The sequence below is a fragment of the Bos indicus genome, chromosome 5 (genome assembly GCF_029378745.1).
Source record: "Bos indicus isolate NIAB-ARS_2022 breed Sahiwal x Tharparkar chromosome 5, NIAB-ARS_B.indTharparkar_mat_pri_1.0, whole genome shotgun sequence".
NCBI lineage: Eukaryota > Metazoa > Chordata > Mammalia > Artiodactyla > Bovidae > Bos > Bos indicus.
Genome location: NC_091764.1, coordinates 110,342,944 through 110,350,114, shown reverse-complemented (window position 1 = coordinate 110,350,114; position 7,171 = coordinate 110,342,944). Strand labels below are relative to the sequence as shown.

General features: G+C 53.9%; 1 long non-coding RNA gene across 1 annotated transcript; it reads right to left on the bottom strand.

The window, feature by feature from the left end:
- Nucleotides 1-494: 494 nt before the first annotated feature.
- LOC139183243 (uncharacterized) lies at nucleotides 495-6,509 on the bottom strand. Its single transcript, XR_011566835.1, has 3 exons — nucleotides 6,177-6,509; nucleotides 4,100-4,236; nucleotides 495-1,740 (listed from the first exon to the last, which is right to left on the bottom strand). It is a non-coding gene; the product is annotated as an uncharacterized lncRNA (long non-coding RNA).
- Nucleotides 6,510-7,171: the final 662 nt, after the last annotated feature.

The following is a 7,171-nucleotide window of genomic DNA, read 5'->3' as shown; positions in this document are numbered from 1 at the left end:
GTGATGCCATCCAACCATCTCATCCCGTGTTCCCTCTTTTCCTCCCGCCTTCAATCTTTCCCAGCATCGGGGTCTTTTCCAATGAGTCGTTTCATCGTATCAGGTGCCCAAATTATTTGGAGCTTCAGCTTCAGCATCAGTCCTTCCGATGAATATTCAGGGTTGATTTCCTTTAGAATTGACTAGTTTGATCTCCTTGCTGTCCAAGGGACTCCCCAGCACCACTCTTTTGATGTTTGAAAGCATCAATTTTTCAGAAGAAAGCTAAATTTTCTTTATGGTTCAACTCTCACATCCGTACATGACTACTGGAAAAACCATAGCTTTGACTATACAGACTATTGTCGGCAAAGTGATGTCTCTGCTTTTTGATGCCTCAAACTGAAGAATAGAGAGTATAAAATACACTCGAAGAACTTACACATCCACATAAACATTTTTTCAGAGAAATGAGACTTTCTCTTAAATACAGGATACAGTTTTCACTTTTATTTCAAATAACTTTAAAACTTGAAAGTATTTAGTGTAGAAATTTGGAAATACAATAAAGAACAAGTACTAAAAATTTAAAAATCACCAGCCAGAAATAAATAAGGTTAGAATTTGGGGGCGTTTTCTTTCCACTTTTTCCTTATATGTCTTTAAATGAAGTTGAGCTCACAGCATTTAGTTTTTTCTTTTTCCTTTTTATTGACGTAACATACATGCACATATCGTTTTATATCCTGATTTTATGTTACACCAAAAGCGTTTCCTATGTAATTACAATTTTTTGCTAAGTGTCATATTTACTGGCTGCATCATATTCTGTCATAGGAAGTGCTATAATTCATTTCAACAAGCCCCAATACTGCTGAACACTGAGGTGGTGGCCAGTTGCGACAGACATCTGTGGGCATAAATCCTTATTTATACCCAGTTTGCTTTAACAAAATGTCCTACAAATGCAGCCTCCCCCTCTTCCCAACCCAGGAATTGAACATGGGTCTCCTGCACTGAATGTCCCAAGGCATTCAGCAGTGACAGGCATTCAGTGGGTCCTGGGGTCAGCCACCTGGCAGTGCCCACAGGTGGCCTATGGTTGCCTGGTGGCTCTGGGTCCTCTCTTGGTGTGTGCGTGGTCAGTTGTGTCTGACTTTCTGCGACTCTATATACTGTGACCAGCTAGGCTCCTCCATCCATGGGATTCTCCAGGCAAGAATATTGGGGTGGGTTGCCATGCCCTCCTCCAGGAGATCTTCCCAACCCAGGGATTGAACCCATGTCTCTTGCATCTCCTGCATTGGCAGGTGGGTTCTTTACCACAGACGGTGGTGGTGGTTTAGTCACTAAATCGTGTCCGACTCATGTAACCCCATGGACTGTAGCCTGCCAGGCTCCTCTGTCCATGGCATTCTCCAGGCAAGAATACTGGAGTGGGTTGCCATTTCCTTCTCCAGGGGATCTTCCTGATCCAGGAATCGAACACGGGTCTCCTGCACTCCCCGCAGATTCTTTACCAACTGAGCTATGAGGGAAGTCCATGGTCTTTACCACAGACCCTCTTAGCAAATGTTTAGATTTTTGCAACCATTTCTCTTTCTCCCTGTATATTTCTTCTTCTTTTTAAATATTTATTATGTGACTGCACTGAGTCTTAGTTGCCACACACAGGACCTTTGATCTTCATTGCAGCACGCGGGATCTTTAGTTGTAGCATATAGCATCTGCTTCCTTGACCAGGGATCGAACCTGGACCCCCTGCATTGAAAGCACAGAGTCTTAGTCACTGGGCCACTAGGGAATTCCTGCCCCTGCACGTTTCTAATGATCTTCTCTTATTCTGCTCTAATCTAGGAAATCAAAGCTCTAAGGTATCACAGTCACTTCAAAAAGGAGAAGAAATAGACACAGAGTGGGCTCGTGAGGGGCTCCCCAAGGAGAAGTGCCTGATGGGGGTGGGAGGACTCCAGCAAGGCCCCTCCGAGCCTCAGTCTCCTGAGACAATGACAGATGCTCCGCCTCCCTCAGGGGAGCCAGGCCCCACGGAGGTCCTGAACGCAGGGCTGGCCCGGTCTCCCTGCCGGCCTTCTGCATCAGAAATACAAGGCCTGAGGTCTAGAGTAGGGGGTGGGGGGCAGCAGTACTGAATGGACCCCTGCACAGAAGAGGCATGATGGCCTGCCCACAGCCACCGCCTCGCCCACTCTTCAGATACCCCATGCCCCGCTCACACCCAGGGTACCCCTGGAGCCTCTCCACGCATCTCCACCCGTGGCTGGGACCACGGGCCAGTTACAGCCCTGGGCACCGGGGCAGTTTGGATCACCCCTTCTCAGTCGGGAGGCCTGGGTGTCTTCCTGCTGGTGACCGCCATCGGTGTCGAGGGGGAGAGGCACCGTGGCACCCCAGCCTTCACTTCACAGCCTCTCGGCCTGCTGGTCTCCCAGCAGACACCGGAGCCCTCTTAAGGGAAAGGCTGAGGTGTGAGGCTTCCAAGTGAGCTGTTGACTGGGGCTCTCAGTCCTCCAGGAAGACCCAACTGAGGCATATTCCCACCCTCAGCCCTCCCCAACCTCTACCCCCAAAGTCAAGGGCAGCGAGCCTCCAAAAACTGCTGGTGGAAGGTCAGCTGCTTCCTGAGGTGGAGAAATCTCCATCCAGGGGCCTGGATGTCCAGGTCTAAAAGGACGCCTTGCTCCTCCGAGATCTCCTCTCCCAAGAGGGCCCGTCCACCCACAGGGCTGGGTTCCCCGCCAGTGTGGACCAGGTCACCAGGGAACCTGGACTGACTAACGCCAAAGAATGTCCAGGTGTCAGCCCCAGACCAGCTGGGAGTAAATGAGCGCTGCAGACGGCATCCTTCTCCAGCTTCTCACCCAAACTTCTCACCCAAACTGCCTCTGCCCCACGCCCGGGCTTCCCTGCCCCTCTGTCCTCCTTTCGGCTCCCAAAGCTCCCCTGCCCCTCCAAGCCCTGCCTCCTCCTACTGCTCACTGTATTTTTCTCTCTCAGCTTTTTGTGTCACCGGATTCTCCTTTTGGAGTATAATTGCTTTGCAGTGTTATGTGAGTTTCTGCTGCATAACAAAGTGAAACAGCTCTATGTGTACATACACCCTCTCCCTCCCACACCAAGCTGAGCTCTCTGTGCTACACAGCTGGTTCTCTCAGCTTTGGTGGTGGTTTAGTTGCTCAGTCGTGTCCAACTCTCGCGACCCCGTGGACTGTAGCCCTCCAGGCACCTCTGTCCATGGGATTTCCCAGGCAAGCATACTGGAATCGGTTGCCATTTCCTTCTCCAGGGGATCTCCCCAACCCAGGGATCGCACCCAGGTCTCCTGCATTGCAGGCAGATTCTCTACAGACTGAGCCACCAAGGAAGCCCGCGTTATTGACGTGTAATTCGTGTACTGTACAATTCACGTATTTAAAGTACACGATTCAATGTTTTTTAGTGCATTTATAGAGTTGTACAACCATCAGCAGCACTATCATTTCAGAACATTTTCATCACCCCCAGAAAGAAACCCTGTACCCTTCAGCCACCATTTTTCAATTCCCTAGCCCGAGGCAACCATAGTCTACTTTCTGTCTCTGCAGATGTACCTGCTCTGGACATTCTAGACCGAGCTCTTGCCTGTTTCCCCCTCTATAAAACAGGGGTGGTGATGGTTCCTCCTCACAGGCTTTGGTCAGAAAATTTAAATAACACCTGGACTTGGGATCATGTCTGGTGCAGAGCAGACGCTGTATAAAGTCTGCTGTCGACATCATCTCCAGGGCCTGGGCTCCTCCGCCCGTCCACATGCCTTCCACTTGCCCTGTGAGCTCATTTCCCCTCATCCAGACCCCCAGCCTGGACGCCAGACCTCCCTGGCATCCCCATCCAGACATCCCGACAGCCTTTCAGACTGAGAGTTCCCTTCCTCCCCAAGCCTGCCTGTCCTTCCCACGCCGTGCCCCTCACTCAGGAAATGGAATGACCGTCCACCTGGTCATCCAGACCAGACACGAGGGGCACCTTTCCCCCATGCCTGCTCCCCCACCCCTGCCACCTGGTCCATCAGTCTGACTGTGTCCTCCCCACTCTCCCTCCCCTGCTGGTCACCCCGACCTGCCTCCATCACCAGTTTAGTGGTCACGAGCTGGGTTCTGATGTCCACTGCTGGGCTTTGGTCTCCAGTGCAGTTCTGTCCACCACTCACCGGCCAAGGAGCCTCAGGCAAGTCACCTCACCTGTCTGAGCCTCAGATTCCTGGACAATAAAATTGTTGTTCAGTCACCGACTCTTTGCAACCCTGTAGATTGCAGCACACCAGGCCCCGCTGTCCCTCGGTAGATGATAAAATAAAATGTCCTATAAAAGAATGCCTTCGCCATTCGCTTGTCTTGAGGACTATATGAATAAAATATATGAACAGCTTAAGTTCTTGATAAGCATTATTGTTGCTATTAATATTACTCTCTCCCTTAGGTGACTTCACTACTCCTGAGCCCAGTCCCCACCTCCACCTTGCCCACAGCACCTCCAGTGCCGGTCATGACAGGCTGACCATGTGCAGGACACCGAGGGAGCCCTCGCATGCCCTGCTTTCTTTAACCATCACGACATTTCCAGGAGGCAGATGCTGTTACCCTTATTTTACAAATAAGAAAACTGAGGCCCAAGGTCCCGCAGCTGGAGTCAACCACTGCCTCCAGTTGTAATCATGTATTGATGGAAAACATTTATCGAGACCCTACTGTGGACCAGTTACTGAGCTGAGTCCTTGCTAAGTCACTTTAGTCATGTCTGACTTTTTGCGACCCTATGGACTGTAGCACTCCAGGCTCCTCTGTCCATGGGACTCTCCAGACAAGAATACTGGAGTGGATTGCCATACCCTCCTCCAGGGGATCTTCCCAACCCAGGGATCGAATCCATGTCTCTTACGTCTCCTGCATTGGCAGATGTGTTCTTTACCACTAGCGCCACCTGGGAAGCCCGTTACTGAGCTGGGTGCTGGGAAAACTGTAATAAACCCAGCCCATAAGATCTTCCTAGAACACAAATCGGACCCCTTTAAAATCCTTCAGTGACCATTCCTCTGCCCTCAGGATGCAGTCCTTGTACCTTATCAGGGCACCCTGGGTCTTCAGGAGCCCTTCCTCCCTGCCCTCTACAGCCCACACTGCCCCTCCCCCGTGCCTAGTTCTCCCACTGTTCCTGCCCCACCCTAATCCAGTGCACCGGCCTGGTGGGGCCTCCCTACCCCAGCACACACCGCTCACCTTCTTCCCAGATTCACCCCCAATGCCAGCTCCTTTCCCGCCTTCTCCCTTCATTTCTTTGCCTGGTGAACTTATATTCATCTGCTGAGGCTCCGGGCACAGTCACCTTCTCCAGGAAGCCTTCCTTCCCCAACCTTCCAGCCTAGATGAGACCCCAGGCCGCCTGTCTCCAGCACGCTGATTCTTTACTGATTTGTCTCTCCTCCTGGACTCTGGTTTCTGGAGGGCAAACCTGGGGGCCTCCGTCACGCCCCATCCATCACCAAGTCGACTGATTTTTCCGGTCTCGCCATGACCCAAAGGCCCCAGCCCAGCCCTGAGGCTACATCTGAGGGCACGCTGCTGGTGCTGTGTGCATGCTCCATGAGCAGTCACTTTGCTCTGTTTCATGTCACGATAAATGCTGGGACAGCGTGAAATGGACAAATTGTTGAATGGAGCATCTGAGCACAATCTCCCCAGGGTTCCAGCTTCTGTGATTCCAGACAAGGGACCAGGGCTGTTGGGATCCCCCGCCCCAAGCCTCCAGGCCTCTCAAGGGGTGGGTGGGTTGCAGCCCTGGAGAGAGATGACCAGGGCTGGAGTCACCTGGGTGAGCCCCAAGTCCTGACTGAGCAGCCTCTCTGTGTCTCATCTGAAGCATAGCAACTTCAGCTCATCCCAGCCTGCCTTGCGGGGCTGTCGGGAGGAGACAGAGACTGTGTTCCCTGAGGGCAGGCTCTTCGGTACTGGCTGCCTGACATTCCCATCTCAGACACATTCCCTTTCATTTTCAAAAAAAATTCCAGGAAATTTGGTTCTAGGCGTTCTCTGGAGACCCATACCCATCTCAATGTTTCCCGACCCGAGGGCTCTTTCTCAAGGAGGTTTTGGGAAGTGGGGAACATAGCCGGGTCCAGCTGAGCACCTGGTTGGGACACTCACCTGTGGAGCCTCAGCCTCCATCTCCGAAAGATGGGCCGTCACTCCCTGCCGGAGGCTGCTGTGCTGATGAAGCGATATGGTACTTGGGAAGGCGATTTGTCTCAGCACAGGAAGGTGGCCTGGGGTGGAGGGCGGAGGGTCCCCCTCTCTGGAGACCAGGGGTGCACCACAGGACGTTACATCGCACCCCAGTCACCCCACATCCTGCTCCCGGCGGCCTCCCCGAAGCCGCATGGCCGCCCACAATATGGCCGCCGCAGCCAGCAGGCCCCGCGCCCGCTAGCAGGGCGCCAGGGGAGGGAGGGCGCCACGGCCAGGCCACGGTCACTCCTGGTGGCCCCGGGGGTGCAGCGCGGGGCGGGAGGCGCGGCCAGGAGGGAGTGGGGTGGGTGGGGGGGCGGGGGGCCGGGAAGAGCCAGGGAGAGGGGCAGGGAGGCGAACAAAAGGTCCCTTTGTGGAGCGGCCGCGAGAAGAGGAGCGCATTACCCAATGCCCAGAAGCCATGTTGGTAACAAGAGAACCATTCTCTGCCTCGCTTGGAAAACAACTTGGAGCAGAGAGAGACCGGGAGAGAGTTAACCCCATGGGCGCGGGGCACAGGGGCCCGAGGCCACCGTGGGAGGCGGGAGGGAGCGAGCGCCCACTGGGGGCCTTTCGGGCCCTGAGCCCGTGATTTCCTGTCTCCCAGGCCTGGTCTGTGGTCGGAGGATCCAGAGTCCCAACATGGCCGCTTGGCTGCAACCCAGCAGCCTTCGGACAGGGGACTGGAGCCATGGCTTCTGCTGCCTGGGCCTGGCCAGATGTGTGACCTCTGCCTGCTCCCAGCTCCAGGGCCTGGCTCACCCCGAGGGCACCCCCAACCCCCCAACTCCGAGTCCAGACTCTACACCTGCAGGTCCTAGGACTGGCCCTGGTTCCAGGGCCCCACGACCTCCACAAGCCTCCCTTGGCTGACAGGCGGCATAGTTCCTCCTCATGAAGTCCCTTCCATCTTT